Consider the following 17,454-nt stretch of genomic DNA (forward strand, 5'->3'; position numbering starts at 1 on the left):
GTCTATTCTGAGCAAGATACCAGTCTAGGCAGTTTCACTCTGATCCTGGGAATTCAGAACTGCTACTGCAGCTAATCAGCAGGGCTTCCAATTATAAGTTAAAACAGCTCTGCATAGGTCAGCCACTTTTTCACTGGACAAGCTTAAAGGAGTTACTGAAACTTTCTATGCTTCAGTTTTCTCATCTGTTAAATACCTGTCTGGTAGTATTGTTTTGAATTGTGTGTGTCAAGTGCCCTTCATGGTATTTCCTGAGTGCATGTATGTTGGCACTCAGGAAATCACAGCTACATGGCCTTTCAAAGCTGCCTTGGAAGCCAACAAGCAAAGTTCTTAGAAACCATCCTCTCCTGTGTCATTAATTTGAAGGACCTTGCTCTGGTGACACCTGTGACAAGGGTACACCATGTCCTCTCAAACCATTTCCTTCTCCTATACCCTAAGTAAGAGATTAAAACAGAGTTTCCTTGCAGCCTTTTATCATGGATACAGGGCATAAAGGAAATGTCTCCCCAACTGGAATGCAGACCAGGAGCAAGAAATCAGAAGCACCATTTACTGAATAGGGAGTCCTTTCCCCATTACTTGTTGTCAGCTTTGTCAAAGATCAGATGGTTGTAGGTGTGCAGCCTTATTTCTGGTGTCTCTATTGTTCCATTGGTCTATGTGTCTGTTGTTGTACCAGTACTATGCTATTTTGGTTACAGTGGCCCTGCAATATATTTCAAAGTTGGGTAATGTGATACCTCCAGCTTTGTTCTTCTTACTTAGGATTGCTTTGGTTATTTGGGCTCTTTTTGGGTTCCATATGAATGTTAAAATAGTTTTTTTCTAGTTCTATGAAGAATGTCATTGGTAGTCTGATAGCAGTAGCATTGGATCTATAAATTGCTTTGGGCAGTACAGCCATTTTAATGGTATTGATTCTTCCAATCTATGAGCATTAAATGTTTTTCCATGTGTTTGTGTCATCTCTGATTTCTTTGAGCATTGTTTTGTAATTCTTAATGTAGAGATCTTTTACCTCCCTGGTTAGCTGAATTCCTAGGTATTTTATTCTTTTTGTGGCAATTGTGAATAGGATTGCAGTCTTCATTTGGCTCTTGGCTTGGCTATTATTGGTGTATAGGAATGCTAGTAATTTTTGTGCATTAATTTTCTATCCTGAAACTTTGCTGGAGTTGTTTACAGGCTAACGGAGTTTTTGGGTTGAGACTCTTGGGTTTTCTAGATATAAGATTATGTCATTTGCAAACAGGAAAAATTTGACTTACTCTCTTCCTATTTGAATGTCCTTTGTTTTTTTCTCTTGCTTGATTTTCCTGGTCAGGACTTCCAATACTATGTTGAATAGGAGTGGTGAGAGAGGGCATCCTTGTCTTGCACTGGTTTTCAAGAGGAATGCTTCCAGCTTTTACCCATTCAGTATGATGTTGGCTGTGGGTTTGCCATAGATGGCGCTTATTATTTTGAGGTATGTTCCCTCAATACCTAGTTTATTGAGGTAATCATACGTGTTTTGCCTTCAGTTCTGCTTATGTGATGAATCACATTTACTGATTTGCATATCTTGGGCCAATTTTGCATCCCAGGAATAAAGCCTACTTGATCTTGGTGGATTAGCTTTTTTCTGTGCTGCTAGATTCCATTTGTCAGTATTTTGTTGAGGATTTTTGCATCAATTTTCATCAAGAATATTAACCTGAAGTCTTCTTTTTCTGTTGTGTCTCTGCCAGATTTTGGTATCAGGGTGATGTTGGCCTCATATGAGATGAGGAGGAGTCCCTCCTCCTCAATTTTTGGAATAGTTTCAGTGGGAATAATACCAGCTCTTCTTTGTACATATGGTAGAATTTGGCTTTGAATCTGTCTGGTCCTGAGCTTTTTTTTTGGTTGGTAGGCTATTTATTACTGATTCAATTTTAAAGCTTGTTATTGGTCTGTTCAGGGAATCAATTTCTTCCTGGTTCAGTCTTGGGAGGGCGTATGTGTCCAAGAATTTAACCATCTCTTCTAGGTTTTCTAGTTTGTGTGCATAGAGGTGTTTATAGTACTTTCTGATGGTTATTTTTATTTCTGTGGGGTCAGTGGTAACATCCCCTTTGCCATTTCTAATTGTTTTTATTTGCATCTTCTTTCTCTTCTTATTAGTTTAGCTAGTGGCTTATCTTATTAATTTTTCAAAAAAAATAAAACAGCTGCTGGATTTATTGATTTTTTGAATGGTCTTTTGTGTCTTGGTCTCCTTCAGTTCAGCTCTGATTTGTGTTATTTCTTTTCTGCTAGCTTTGGGGTTGGTTTGCTCTTGCATCTCTATTTCTTTTAGCTGCGATGTTAAGTTGTGAATTTGAGATCTTTCTAACTTTTTGGTGTGGACATTTAATGCTATAAATTTCCCTCTTACCACTACCTTAGCTGTGTCCCAGAGGTTCTGGTATGTTGTATCTTTGTTCTCCTTAGTTTCAAAGAACTTCTTGATTTCTGCCTTAATTTCATTATTTACCTCAAAGTTAATCAGAAGCATGTTGTTTAATTTTCATGTAATTGTGTGGTTTTGATAAATTATTTTAGTCTTGATTTCTAATTTTATTGCATTATGGTTTGAAAGTGTGTTTGGTATGATTTCAGTATTCTCCTATTTGCTAAGGATTCTTTTATGTCTGATTGTTTGTTCTATTTTACAGTATGTGTCATGTGGTGATGAGAAGAATGTATATTCTGTTGTTTTGGGATGGAGAATTCTGTAGAGATCTATCAGATCCATTTTGTCTAATGTTGAGTTCAGCTCCTGAGTATCATTGCTAATTTTCTGTCTCTGCCTAATACTGTCAGTGGATTGTTGATGTCTCCACCATTATTGTGTGGGAGTCTAAGTATCTTTGTGAGTCTCTAAGAACTTGGTTTATGAATCTGGGTGCTTCTGTTTTGGGTGCATATATATTTAGGATAGTTAGGTCTTCTTGTTGAATTGCACTCTTTACCATTATTGTCATGCCCTCTTTTGTCTTTTTTGATCTTTGTGGTTTAAAATCTGTTTTGTCTGAAATTAGGATTGCAACTCTGGCTTTTATCTGATTTCCATTTGCTTGGTAGATTTTCCTCCATGCCTTTACTCTGAGCGTATGGATGTAATTGCATGTGAGATGGGTGTTTTGAAAACAGCATACTGCTGGGTCTTGGTTTTCTATCTACCTTACCACTCCATGCTTTTTAAGTGGGGGCATTTAGCCCATTTATATTCAAAGTTAATATGGATATGTGTACATTTGATCCTGTCATTCTGTTGTTAGGTGGTTATTATGCTGGCTTGTTTGTGTGGTTGCTTTATAGTGTCACTGGTCTGTTCACTTAAGTGTGCTTTTGTATTGGCTGGTAATGGTCTTTCCTTTCCATATTTAGTGCTCCTTTCAAGTTCTCTTGTCAGGCAGGTCTAGTGGTAACAAACTCCCTCAACATTTGCTTTTAGGGAAAGGATTTTATTTCTCTTTTGCTAAGAAAGCTTAGTTTGGCTGGATATGTAATTCTTGGTTGAAGATTTTTTTCTTTAAGAACATTATATAGGCTCTCAATCTCTTCTGGCTTGTAAGGTTTCTGCTGAGCAGCTTGCTGTTAGCCTGATGAGGTTCCCTTTGTAGGTGACCTGCCCTTTCTCTCTAGCTGCCTTTAACATTCCTTTCCTTTATTTTGACCTTAGAAAATCTGATGATTATGTGTCTTGGGGGTGAACTTCTTCTGTAGAATCTTGCAGAGGTTCTCTGTATTTCCTGAATTTGACCATTGACTTCTCTAGAGAGGTTGGCGAAGTTTTCATAAATGATAACCTGGAACAGTTTTCAAGTTGTTTGTGCCCTCCCCATCTCTTTTCAGGGATGCCAATGATTAAAAATATGGAACACTCCACACATTTGCATATCATCCTTGTGTAGGGACCACACTAATCTTCTCTGTATCATTCCAATTTTAGTACAGATGCTGTTAAAGTGAGCACATAAACCAAGTTTTCTAATAACAGCAAGGCAGATATCTGTTCCCCAAGGGCAGCTGGCTCCTGAGAAAGAGGAGTGAACAGCTAACCATTCTCAGTAGTACTCCTAACCTCACTCATCTAATATTTCTATTTCTGTAGGAAGGAAAAAAGAGTGGGACAATCAGCCAATGTGTTTAAAGGAAATTTCTTGTTATGAAAACAATCCTAAAATTCATATGGAACCAAAAAAGAACCAAAAAGGGTCTCACATAGCCAAGGCAAGACTAAGCAAAAAGAACAAACCTAGAGGCATAACATTACTGGACTTCAAACTATACTACAAGGCTATAGTTACAAAAGCGGCATGGTACTGGTATAAAAATAGGCATGTAAGGCGGGGCGCAGTGGCTCATGCCTGTAATACCAGCACTTTGGGAGGCCGAGGTGGGCAGATTACCTGAGGTTGGGAGTTTGAGACCAGCCTGACAAACATGGAGAAATCCTGTCTCTACTAAAAATACAAAGTTAACTGGGCATGGTGGCACATGCCTGTAATCCCAACTACTCTGGAGGCTGAGGCAGGAGAATTGCTTGAACCCAGGAGGTGGAGGCTGTGGTGAGCTGAGATCGCACCATTGCACTCCAGCTTGAGCAACAAGAGTGAAACTCGGTCTCAAAAAAAAAAAAAAAAAAAAAAAAAAAAAAAAAAAAAAAAGAAATAGGCATGTAGACTAATGAAACAGAATACAGAACCTAGAAATAAAGCTAAATATTTACAGCCAACTGATCTTTGACAAAGCAAACAAAAACATAAAGTGGGGAAAGGACATCCTATTCAACAAATGGTGCTGGGATAATTGGCAAGCCACAGGTAGAAGAATGAAGCTAGATCCTCATCTCTCACATTACACAAAAATCAACTGAAGATGGACCAAAGACTTAAATCTAAGACCTGACACCATAAAAATTCAAGAAGATAACATTTGAAAAACTCTTCTCAACGTTAGCTTAGGCAAAGAATTCATGACCAAGAACCCAAACACAAATGCAACAAAAACAAAGATAAATGGATGGGACCTAATTAAACTAAAAAGCTTCTGCACAGCAAAAGAAATAATCAGCAAACAGACAACACACAGAATGGGAGAAAATTTTTGTAACCTATGCACCCAACGAAGGACTAATATCCAGAATCTACAAGAAACTCAAAAAATAAAGCAAGAAAAAAACAAAATGGGGGTCCCTTCCAAGATGGTCGAACAGGAACAGCTCCGGTCTGCAGCTCTCAGTATGATCGATGCAGAAGACAGATGATTTCTGCATTTCCAACTGAGGTACTTGGTTCATCTCATTGGGACTGGTCAGAAAGTGGGTGCAGCCCACGGAGAGTGAGCCAAAGCAGGGCAAGGCATCGCCTCACTTGAGAAGTGCAAGGGGTTTGGGGATTTCCCTTTCCTAGCCAAGGGAAGTTATAACAGACTGTACTGGGAAAATCAGGACACTGCCACCTAAACACTGCGCTTTTCCAATGGTCTTAGCAAATGGCACACCAGGAGATTATATCCCGTGCCTGGCTCAGAGGGTCCCATGCCCATGGAGCCTTGTTCACTGCTAGTCTGAGATGGAACTGGTAACCCTGGCTGGGAGAGGGGTGTCGGTCATTGCTGAGGCTTTAGTAGGTAAACAAAGCAGCCAGGAAGCTCAAATTGGGTGGAGCCCACTGCAGTTCAATGAGTCCCATCTGTCTCTGTAGACTCCACCTCTGGGGGCAGGGCATAGCTGAACAAAAAGCAGCAGAAACTTCTACAGACTTAAATATCTCTGTCTGATGGCTCTGAAGAGAGCAGTGGTTCTCCCAGCATGGTGTTTGAGCTCTGAGAATGGACAGACCACTTCCTTAAGTGGGTCCCTGATACCCGTGTAGCCTAACTTGGAGAAACCTCCCAGTAGGGGCTGACTGACACCTCATACAGCCAGGTGCCCCTCTGAGACAAAGCTTCCAGAGGAAGGATCGGCAGCAATATTTGCTGTTTTTCACCTCTGCTGGTGATACCCAGGCAAACAGGGTCTGGAGTGGACCTCCAGCAAACTTCAACAAACTTGCAGTTGAGGGACCTGACTGATAGAAGGAAAACTAGCAAACAGAAAGGAATAGCATCAACATCAACAAAAAGGACATCCACACCAAAACCCCATCTGTAGGTCACCATCATCAAAGACCAAAGGTAGATAAAACCACAAAGATGGGGAGAAACCAGAGCAGAAAAGCTGAAAATTCTAAAAACCAGAGTGCCCCTTCTACTCCAAAGGATCGCAGCTCCTTGCCAGCAAGAGAACAAAGCATGACGGAGAATGACTTTGATGAGTTGACAGAAGTAGACTTCAGAAAGTCAGTAATAACAAACTTCTCTGAGCTAAAGGAGGATGTTCGAACCCATCGCAAGGAAGCTAAAAACTTGAAAAAGATTAGATGAACGGCTAACTAAAATAGACAGTGTAGAGAAGACCCTAAATGACCTAATGGAGCTGAAAACCATGGCATGAGAACTACATGACGCATGCAAAGGCATCAGTACCTGATTCAATCAAGTGGAAGAAAGGGTATCAGTGATTGAAGATCAAATTAATGAAATGAAGTCAGAAGAGAAGTTTAGAGAAAAAAGAGTAAAAAGAAATGAACAAAGCCTCCAAGAAATATGGGACTATGTGAAAACACCAAATCTATGTTTGATTGGTGTACCTGAAAGTGACGGGGAGAATGGAACCAAGTTGGAAAACACTCTGCAGGATATTATCCAGGAGAACGTCCCCAACCTAGCAATGCAGGCCAATATTCAAATTCAGGAAATACAGGGAACACCACAAAGATACTCCTCGAGAAGAGCAACCCCAAGACACATAATTGTCATATTCACCAAGGTTGAAATGAAGGAAAAAATGTTAAGGGCAGCCAGAGGAAAAGGTCGGGTTACCCACAAAGGAAAGCGCATCAGACTAACAGCGGATCTCTCGGCGGAAACCCTACAAGCCAGAAGAGAGTGGGAGCCAATATTCAACATTCTTAAAGAAAAGAATTTTCAACCCAGAATTTCATATCCAAACAAACTAAGCTTCATAAGTGAAGGAGAAATAAAATCCTTTACAGACAAGCAAATGCTGAGAGATTTTGTCACCACCAGGCCTGCCTTACAAGAGCTCCTGAAGGAAGCACTAAACATGGAAAGGAACAACCACTACCAGCCACTGCAAAAACAGGCCAAATTGTAAAGACCATCGATGCTAGGAAGAAACTGCATCAACTAACGGGGAAAATAACCAACTAACGTCATAATGACAGGATCAAATTCACACATAACAATATTAACCTTAAATGTAAATGGGCTAAATACCCCAATTAAAAGATACAGACTGGCAAATTGGATAAAGAGTCAAGACTCATCAAGTGTGCTGTATTCAGGAGACCCATCTCATGTGCAGAGACACACATACGCTCAAAATAAAGGGATGGAGGAAGATCTACCAAGAAAATGGAAAGAAAAAAAAAAAGCAGGGGTTGCAATCCTAGTCTCTTTTAAAACAGACTTTAAACCAAAAAAGATCAAAAGAGACAAGGAAGGCCATTCCATAATGGTAAAGGGATCAATTCAACAAGAGGAGCTAACTATCCTAAATATATATGCACCCAATACAGGAGCACCCAGATTCATAAAGCAAGTCCTTAGAGACCTAAAAAGAGACTTAGACTCCCACACAATAAAAATGGAAGACTTTAACACCCCACTGTCAATAGTACACAGATCAAAGAGACAGAAGGTTAACAAGGATATCCAGGACTTTAACTTGGCTTTGAACCAAGGAGACCTAACAGACATCTACAGAACTCTCCACCCCAAATCAACAGAATATACATTCTTCTTAGCACTACATAGCACTTATTCCAAAATTGACCACATAGTTGGAAGTAAGGCACTCCTCAGCAACTGTAAAAGAATAGAAATCACAACAAACTGCCTCTCAGACCACAGTGCCATCAAATTAGAACTCAGGATTAAGAAACTCACTCAAAACCACACAACTACATGGAAACTGAACAACCTGCTCTTGAATGACTACTGGGTAAATAATGAAATGAAGGCAGAAATAAAGATGTTATTTGAAACCAATGAGAACAAAGACACAATGTACCAGAATCTCTGGGACAAATTTAAAGCAGTGTGTACAGGGAAATTTATAGCACTAACTGCCCACAAGAGAAAGCAGGAAAGATCTAAAATGGACACCTTAACATCACAATTAAAAGAACTAGAGAAGCAAGAGCAAACACATTCAAAAGCTAGGAGAAGGCAAGAAATAACTAAGATCAGAGCAGAACTGAAGGAGATAGAGACACAGAAAACCCTTCAAAAAATCAATGAATCCAGGAGCTGAATTTTTTGAAAAGATCAACAAAATTGATAGACCTCTAGCAAGACTAATAAAGAAGAAAAGAGAGAAGAATCAAATAGATGCAATAAAAAATGATAAAGGGGATATCACCACTGATCACACAGAAATACAAACTACCGTCAGAGAATACTATAAACACCTTTAAGCAAATAAACTAGAAAATCTACAAGAAATGGATAAATTCCTGGACACATACACCCTCCCAAGACTAAACCAGGAAGAAGCTGAATTGTTGAATAGACCAATAACAGGTTCTGAAATTGAAGCAATAATTAATAGCCTACCAACCAAAAAAAAGTCCACGACCAGACAGATTCACAGCCAAATTCTACCAGAGGTACAAAAAGGAGCTGGTACCATTCCTTCTAAACTACTCCAATCAATAGAAAAAGAGGGAATCCTCCCTAACTCATTTTATGAAGCCGGTATAATTCTGATAACAAAGCCTGGCAGAGACACATCAAAAAAAGAGAATTTTAGACCAATATCCCTGATGAACATCAGTGCGAAAATCCTCAATAAAATACTGACAGACTGAATCCAGCAACACATCAAAAAGCTTATCCACCATGATCAAGTGGGCTTCATCCCTGGGATGCAAGGCTGGTTCAACACATGCAAATCAATAAATGTAATCCATCACATAAACAGGACCAAAGACAAAAACCACATGATTATCTCAATAGATGCAGAAAAGGCCTTCAACAAAATTCAACAGCCCTTCATCCTAAAAACTCTCAATAAACTAGATATTGATGGAACGTATCTCAAAATAATAAGAGCTATTTATGACAAACCCTCAGCCAGTATCATACTGAATGGGCAAAAACTGGAAACATTCCCTTTGAAAACTGGCACAAGACAGGGATGCCCTCTCTCACCACTCCTATTCAACATAGTGTTAGAAGTTCTGGCCAAGGCAATCAGGCAAGAGAAAGCAATAAAGGGCATTCAATTAGGAAAAGAGGAAGTCAAATTGTCCCTGTTTGCCGATGACATGATTGTATATTTAGAAAACCCCATCGTCTCAGCCCAAAATCTCCTTAAGCTGATAAGCAACTTCAGCAAAGTCTCAGGATACAAAATCAATGTGCAAAAATCACAAGCATTCTTATACATCAATAACAGACAAACAGAGAGGCAATTCATGAGTGAACTCCCATTCACAATTGCTGCAAAGAGAACAAAATACCTAGGAATCCAACTTACAAGGGATGTGAAGGACCTCTTCAAGGAGAACTACAAACCACTGCTCAACAAAATAAAAGATGACACAAACAAATGGAAGAACATTCCATGCCCATGGATAGGAAGAATGAATATCGTGAAAATGGCCATACTGCCAAAGGTAATTTATGGATTCAATGCCATCCCCATCAAGCTACCAATGACTTTCTTCACAGAATTGGAAAAAACTACTTTAAAGTTCATATGGAACCAAAAAAGAGCCCGCATTGCCAAGTCAATCCTAAGCCAAAAGAACAAAGCCGGAGGCATCACGCTACCTGACTTCAAACTATACAAGGCTACAGTAACCAAAACAGCATGGTACTAGTACCAAAACAGAGATATAGATCAATGGAACAGAACAGAGCCCTCAGAAATAACACCACACATCTACAACCATCTGATCTTTGACAAACCTGACAAAAACAAGCAATGGGGAAAGGATTCCCTATTTAATAAGTGGTGCTGGGAAAACTGGCTAGCCATATGTAGAAAGCTGAAACTGGATCCCTGCCTTCCACCTTATACAAAAATTAATTCAAGATGGATTAAAGACTTACATTTTAGACCTAAAAACCATAAAAACCCTAGAAGAAAACCTAGGCAATACCATTCAGGACATAGGCATGGGCAAGGACTTCATGACTAAAACACCAAAAGCAATGCCAACAAAAGCCAAAGTTGACAAGTGGGATCTAATTAAACAAAAGAGCTTCTGCACAGCAAAAGAAACTACCATTGGAGTGAACAGGCAGCCTACAGAATGGGAGAAAATTTTTGCAATCTACTCATCTGACAAAGGGCTAATATCCAGAATCTACAAAGAACTTAAACAAATTTACAAGAAAAAATCAAAGAACCCCATCAAAAAGTGGGCAAAGGTTGTGAACAGACATTTCTCAAAAGAAGACATTTATGCAGCCAACAGACACATGAAAAAATGCTCATCGTCACTGGTCATCAGAGAAATGCAAATGAAAACCACAATGAGATACTATCTCACACCAGTTAGAATAGTGTTCATTAAAAAGTCAGGAAACAACAGGTGCTGGAGAGGATGTGGAGATATAGGAATCTGTTTACCCTGTTGGTGGGAGTGTAAACTAGTTAAACCATTGTGGAAGACAGTGTGGCGATTCCTCAAGGGTCTAGAACTTGAAATACCATTTGACCCAGTGATCCCATTACTGGGTATATACCCAAAGGATTAGAAATCATGCTACTATAAAGACACATGCACATATATGTTTATTGTGGCACTATTCACAATAGCAAAGACTTGGAACCCACCCAAATGTCCAGCAATGTTAGACTGGATTAAGAAAATGTGGCACATATACACCATGGAATACTATGCAGCCATAAAAAAGGATGAGTTCATGTCCTTTGTAGTGACATGGATGAAGCTGGAAACCATCATTCTCAGCAAACTATCACAAGGACAGAAAGCCAAACACTGCATGTTCTCACTCATTGGTGGGAATTGGACAATGAGAACACTTGGACACAGGGTGGGGAACATCACACACCAAGCCTGTCGGGGTATGATGAAATGGGGGAGGGATAGCATTAGGAGAAATACCTAATGTAAATGAAGAGTTATTGGGTGCAGCAAACCAACACAGAACATGTATACATATGTACCAAACCTGCACATTGTGTACATGTACCCTAGAACTTAAAGTATAATAAAAAATAAATAAACAAAATAAAATAAAATAATCCCATCAAAAAGTGGGCTAAGGATATGAATATACAATTCCCAAAAGCAGAAATACAAATGGCCAAACTTAGGAAAAAATGTTCAATATCACTAATTATCAGGGAAATGCAAATCAAATTCCACAATGCAATAACCCCTTACTCCTGCAAAAATGGTCATAATTAAAAAATAAAAAAATGAACACATGTTGTCATGGATATGGTGAAAAGGGAACACTTTCACCTGGATGGTGGGAACATAAACTAGTACAACCACTATGGAAAACAGTATGGAGATTCCTTCAAGAACTAAGAGTATACCTACCATTTGATCCAGCAATTCCATTACTGGGCATCTTCCCAGTGGAAAAGAATTCATTACATGAAAAAGACACTTGCACACACATGTTTATAGCAGCACAATTTTGAATTGCAAGAATATGAAACCAGCCTTAATGCCCATCGAACAGTGAGTGGATAAAGAAAATGTGATCTATACCATGGAATACAACTTAGCACTAAAAAGGAATAAAATAATGGCATTTGCTGCAACCTGGATGGACTTGGAGACCATTATTCTAAGTGCAGTAACTCAGGAATGCAAAACCAAACATCTTATATTCTCACTTATAAGCAGGAGCTAAGCTATGAGGACGCAAAAGCATAAGAATGATATAATAGAATTTGGGGACTCCAGGGAAGGGTGGGAGGGGGTGAGGGATTAAAAAACCACACATTGGGTACAGTGTACACTGCTCGAGTCATGGATGCACCAAAATCTCAGAAATCACCACTTTTTCATACAACCAAACACCACCTGTTTCCCCAAAACTATCTAAATAAAAATTTAAGAAATAAAAAATAAAAATAAAATGAAAAAAAAAAAGAAAACCAGGAATTGTGAAGATATATTCTATCTGCTACCATGCACTGTAGCACTTTATTATGTTCTACCTTGTATAATATGTTGCCGGGGTGGCTGGCGGAGCGTTTCTCTAGAGGAAATGTCATTTATTCTGAAACAGGAAATAGGATGGCTTTTGAGGCTGAAATTTCAGGGCTAAAGGGCAGAATTAGGGGAAGGAGTTCGTTCTAGCCTCCAGGCCTTGCACACCTGTCTTGGGGCAATGGCTGTGGCGTGTGTGTGTGTGTGTGTGTATGCATGTGTGTCCACACACACTCACATGTAGTCACTTGTAAAATAGAGAAGCTATGGACCCAAGCATAAAAAATTATTGAGAGCTGGAATTACAGGTGTAGGGAGGGACTATAGCTGAGTATATCCAGGGTGAGGGTATCAGAAGAGAGGCATCCTCTTCTCTGTATCTGAAGAGCTTCCAGCTGGCAGGAACAGGGGCCTAATATCACCAGAGCCCTTCTTCAGCAAAAAGGGGTTGTACCAGACTCCAGGATGGCCAGGATAGGGGGCGGGGTAGAAGACCAAATTGCTAGGCTGCCAATGTTTCAGTAACACCATTCTTTTGGCACAAGAGCCAAATGAATCATGAGTGTCTCCAACAGAACTGAAAGTAATTTCTCTTTAGCACCAGAGTAATAAAGACCAACTCCTTGGACTAAGGAAGTACAGGTTGAATATCCCTTATCCAAAATGCTTGGGACCAGCAGTGTTTCAGATTTCTGACTTTTTTTTTTTTGGATTTTGGAATATTTGCATTGCCAAATCCAAAATCCAAAATGCTCCAATGAGCGTTTCCTTTGGTGCTAAAAAAGTTTCAGATTTTGGAGCATTTTGGATTTTGAATTTTCAGATTTGAGATACTCAAACTGTATAGCTGGGATCCCAGAGGCTACCATGTGTAGAAAGAAGTACACACTTGCAGTTAGGATGAGGTCTCCGAGTTATTTCATCAGACTATCAAAAAGATCGGTTTCTTTTTTAATTCCCTAACTCATGTAAATTAAGATGGTTTCTTGCTTACACCTTAGATATTTGGAGATAGGATAGCATAATGATTAAGAGTATATATCCTGGGCTGGGCACGGTGGCTCACACCTGTAATCCCAGCATTTTGGGAGGCCGAGGTGGGCAGATCACGAGGTCACGAGATCGAGACCATCCTGGCTAACACGATGAAACCCTGCGTCTACTAAAAATACAAAAAATTAGCCGGTCGTGATGGCAGGCGCCTGAAGTCCCAGCTACTCGGGAGGCTGAGGCAGGAAAATGGTGTGAACCCGGGAGGTAGAGCTTACAGTGAGCCAAGATCGTGCCACTGCACTCCAGCCTGGGCGACAGAATGAGATTCCGTCTCAAAAAAAAAAAAAAAAAAAAAAAAAAAAAGAGTGTATATCCTGAAGCTAAACCGCCTGGATTTAAATCCTGGCTCTGCCATTTACAAGCTTTGTGACCTGTGCTCAAGTCTCCTCAAACATGAAATAGGGATGGTAATAACTAACTTGTGGGATATAGGGAGGATTAAAGAAAGTTACATGTGTAAGCTCTTGGCACAGTGCCTGGCACATACCAAGTGTTCACTAAATGTCAGGTATTCATATTAATATTCTCTTGTTTCTTTTTCCTAGATATCTTGCCTACTCCAGTGGAAATGGAATCTCCCAAAAGACTCCCAGAACAGGTTGAGCATACTCACAATCAGCACTTAATGACAGAGCCCTTTCTTCAAAAGAAAGAGACTGAGCTGAAAAGAAACAGAATACCAGAATTCAGAGTTTGACATTAGGGTTTCCAGCTGAGAGTTATTTTAAGGTACAAGCAGGTAGTGTCATGAAGACTTGGGAGCAGCTCAGTATTCCCACAGAGAGACTCCACTGGCAAGCAAATCATTTAGCAGAGCCCAGGGTGTTCCTAGGAGATTCAGGCAGGGGGCCCAAATGCGATTATTTTTGTTTCCATTTCTAAGGAAAAGCTGGAAGGGAGAGGAATTTGGATTGAGAAAGTAATATAAGGGGATTGGATAAGATGATCTCCAAAGACTGTTCCAGCATTCTGCAAGGCACTGAGTCTGTGAGCATGACTAAAAGAATGAAGATTTAAAAATATTCAAGGCAGGAGAATTCAGGCAGATGCTCAGGAAAATATGTCCCAACCAAATTCCTGCTGAACCTCAGAATATCCTGGTAAGGGAAATGATGTGAATTTCATACCCAGAGTTATGGAAAATAAAATGAAACACATAAGGTTGGGGAAAAATCTTACACTGGCAGAGATATAAGCTTCTTATTCAGTCAGTCTTTCCTCATTTCACCATGGCTAGAGGTTATGTTGTGCCAAAAGGAAGCTTCAAAAGACTTTTGATGGACAAATTCAACAGTGGCTACAATCAAATCTTCCCTATTCTCTTTTGAAATCTCCTATTTGGGCAATAGTTATTAGGCCTAGACTTACAAGGGCAAAATAATTCCTAAATTGTATTTAAATGTGACTGTTTAAAGATCTCAGGACTAGTATAGTGGTCTCATATATCTCTAAGAAGCAGTCCAAATAGTTGTGATATGAGTAGAGTGTGTGTGTTATAAGGTCATTAAATTAGGCTGTAAAATGCTATTTGATGAATAAGAATATTAAAATGGAATTGAAGTATTGTTGCAAGAGAGGAATTTTTGTGCTTCAAGAGATGAAAGATGGGGGAAGCTTTGGCAAGAACCAGGGATGAGACAAGCAGCTGCTGTGCAAATCTCTTTGCTATTATTCTACCAGCACATCCCTGAAGTTTCCAGGCCAGTATTTCTCGCCCTACAGAAACACGAATCATTCTGCCAAGATGTTGGCTAAGCATTCAGTCTAGGAGCTGTGCCACTCTATTCTGTCCATTAGCAAAGCCACAGACTTACCATGCTCCTTCTCCCTCTGCCATTCAGTCTTTAAGATGGCCGCTGTTACCCTGTTTATCATTCCTTCTTTGGTGGAAAGAAGGGAAGGCAAGAGAAACTTTATAAGTCATCGTCTGAAATCTGGAACAGCAGCCCTCCTCTGGTGCTACCTTCCTGCTCACCCCAGCCTTCACCATCTTAACAGCATGGAACAATTCAGTAGCATTCTTGTTATGGTTGCAGCTTAGGCAATCTTCTCTCGAGGCACAGAGAACATTCCTATTAGCACTGATTCACTTTATCCTCAGTTGTCAGCTTCTTTGGATAAGTGATTCTCATGTGAGAAAAACCTCCTGCAACACCGAGTATATTGGGCCCTTCCCATTTTGGAAGAAGCATTTGCATCCGTGCAGGTTAGCAACCAGGTAGATAAAATATACTGAATAATAATAATAATAAAAAGTTGGCCCCATCTCTTGGTCACTCAGTGACTCAGATTTCCTACTTTAAAACTAGGCTTAAGTCAGTATCTCTGTGACTAGCCAAAGTGTCTGCATATTTGAAAAATATGTAGATGTTGGCTACCAAGTGTACTCACTCAAATGATTAACTCACATTTTGGCAACTGCATAATGCCAAATAACATTTTGGTAAAAGATTTCATGGAATTAAAAAAAAGTCAACAAAAGGAATTTCGGTGTAAACAAAATAGATCTAATTATTCTAACTTTTTGACCTGCCAGGGCTGGTTAAGCTCTGAGTGTGCCTTAAGTTGGCTTGTTCCCAGGCCACCTGCCTCCCTCATTCTCAACTTTCACTGTATCATATGTGGTGAAGAAACAAATTAAAGACCTGAGTTCAAATCCCAGCCCACCAGGTCAGTTATTTGGCATGCTGAGTCTCAATTATATCATCTGTAAAGTGGGAATGATAATAATATACCATTTGGCAATGTTGTAAAGAGTAAATATAGTGTACTTTAAGCCCCCAGCTCAGAGCAGACCCTAGAAAAATAAACAGTAGATTAATGAGGACAAATATGGTATGAATTAGCAACTCCCTCCTACAGTCTCAGGGCTTCTCAAAGTGTGAGCTCTGACCATCTGCTGCAGAATTCTTCCAGGAAGCTTAGGAAAGACAGAGACTTCAGATCCTTACCCCAGATGTGACAAATCAGAATCTCTGAGACTGACCATTTCTAATACCTCCCGAGTCTCCAGATGACTCTTGAGTATCTTAAAATTTGAGAACCACTGAATTACAGCCTGATTTAAAACTTATTACCCTTTTTAGTCATTGGTTTGTAAAGAAATAGATAGCTCATGTGTTTCAGTGATTTTTAAGCACTCTGCAGTTCCTGTGTCCCAAGGTCCACAGGTTCTCTTAACAATTAAATAATATGGTCAGTTTGGGAAAGCTTAAAAAGCTGATCAAAGTAGTTTATAGGGAAGCTGGCTTTGTGTTTGTTTTTGCTTTTGTTTTTGTCTGTTTTGCTTCACTTGCTGGCCAACTGAGCAACTGAGTGATTTTGTGCTATGATTTAGGCCCAATGGGTAGCACTTACCTAACTCCCTGGGTTAAAGAAGTTAATATTAAACAGAATTTTATATCACTTACTCATTTAGCTTGTTAAAATTTCAATTACCATACAAGGTGACTGGTCTAAAATCCACAGGTTCTTGTACTTGATAGTCCAAAAGAACTCGTAGCCCAGAAGCACTGAAGTCTTGAGTTTTCAGCTGAGCAGAGAAAAATGATTCAGCAGGCATGACAGTGTGGATTCATGTTAGCATAGAGGTAAGAATCCAAACAGCACATAGTGGCCGTTTCTCTGGCAACATAGACCTGGGGTATCTGCTGAAAAGGCAAAAACAGAGCTGGCAGAGCTGGCATAGCTGGCGGGCTCCTAGAGTGTTCATCCAGCAGTGGAACCAGGGTAGCACCATGAAGCCTGAAAAGTGAGCCAGTTTCACTGGCAAAGACCAGGAGCTCCCCCTCCACATTTGTGGCACCTTTATTAAATGGGACCCACAGCTGAGTAGCGATATGGAGAACTTGGAGCGGGGCCATGAAAGGCAATCAAGATCAATCAGGCTTCCAGGAAATAAATTCTTCAAGGACTTGGCCTTCTCTAGACCAGAGCAATGGAACTGTGGGCTGGCAGAGTGAGTATGCAGGGGAAATCAACAGTTCATTGAGATGGCTCAGTGATAGTTTAAATATTTCTACTAGGAACATCAAAGGAAAGGGCTTGAGCTGAACTTCAGCAGAAATTGGGCTTGAAATTGGAGTACGGATTGTGAGGGAAAGGGTTATCCTGT

General features: G+C 39.9%; 1 long non-coding RNA gene and 1 other non-coding gene across 2 annotated transcripts in view; both read right to left on the bottom strand.

The window, feature by feature from the left end:
• The window catches only part of LOC134738511 (uncharacterized), a 53,305-nt gene extending 37,939 nt beyond the window's left edge, over nt 1-15,366 (bottom strand). The window contains exon 1 of the long non-coding RNA XR_010124239.1: nt 15,155-15,366. This is a non-coding gene — a long non-coding RNA (uncharacterized LOC134738511). The remainder of the gene's footprint in view (nt 1-15,154) is intronic.
• Nucleotides 3,882-3,988, bottom strand: LOC129023092 (U6 spliceosomal RNA). The gene has a single exon (XR_008496665.1). It is a non-coding gene; the product is annotated as a U6 spliceosomal RNA (small nuclear RNA).
• Nucleotides 15,367-17,454: the final 2,088 nt, after the last annotated feature.

The sequence above is a fragment of the Pongo pygmaeus genome, chromosome 1 (genome assembly GCF_028885625.2).
Source record: "Pongo pygmaeus isolate AG05252 chromosome 1, NHGRI_mPonPyg2-v2.0_pri, whole genome shotgun sequence".
Taxonomy (NCBI): domain Eukaryota; kingdom Metazoa; phylum Chordata; class Mammalia; order Primates; family Hominidae; genus Pongo; species Pongo pygmaeus.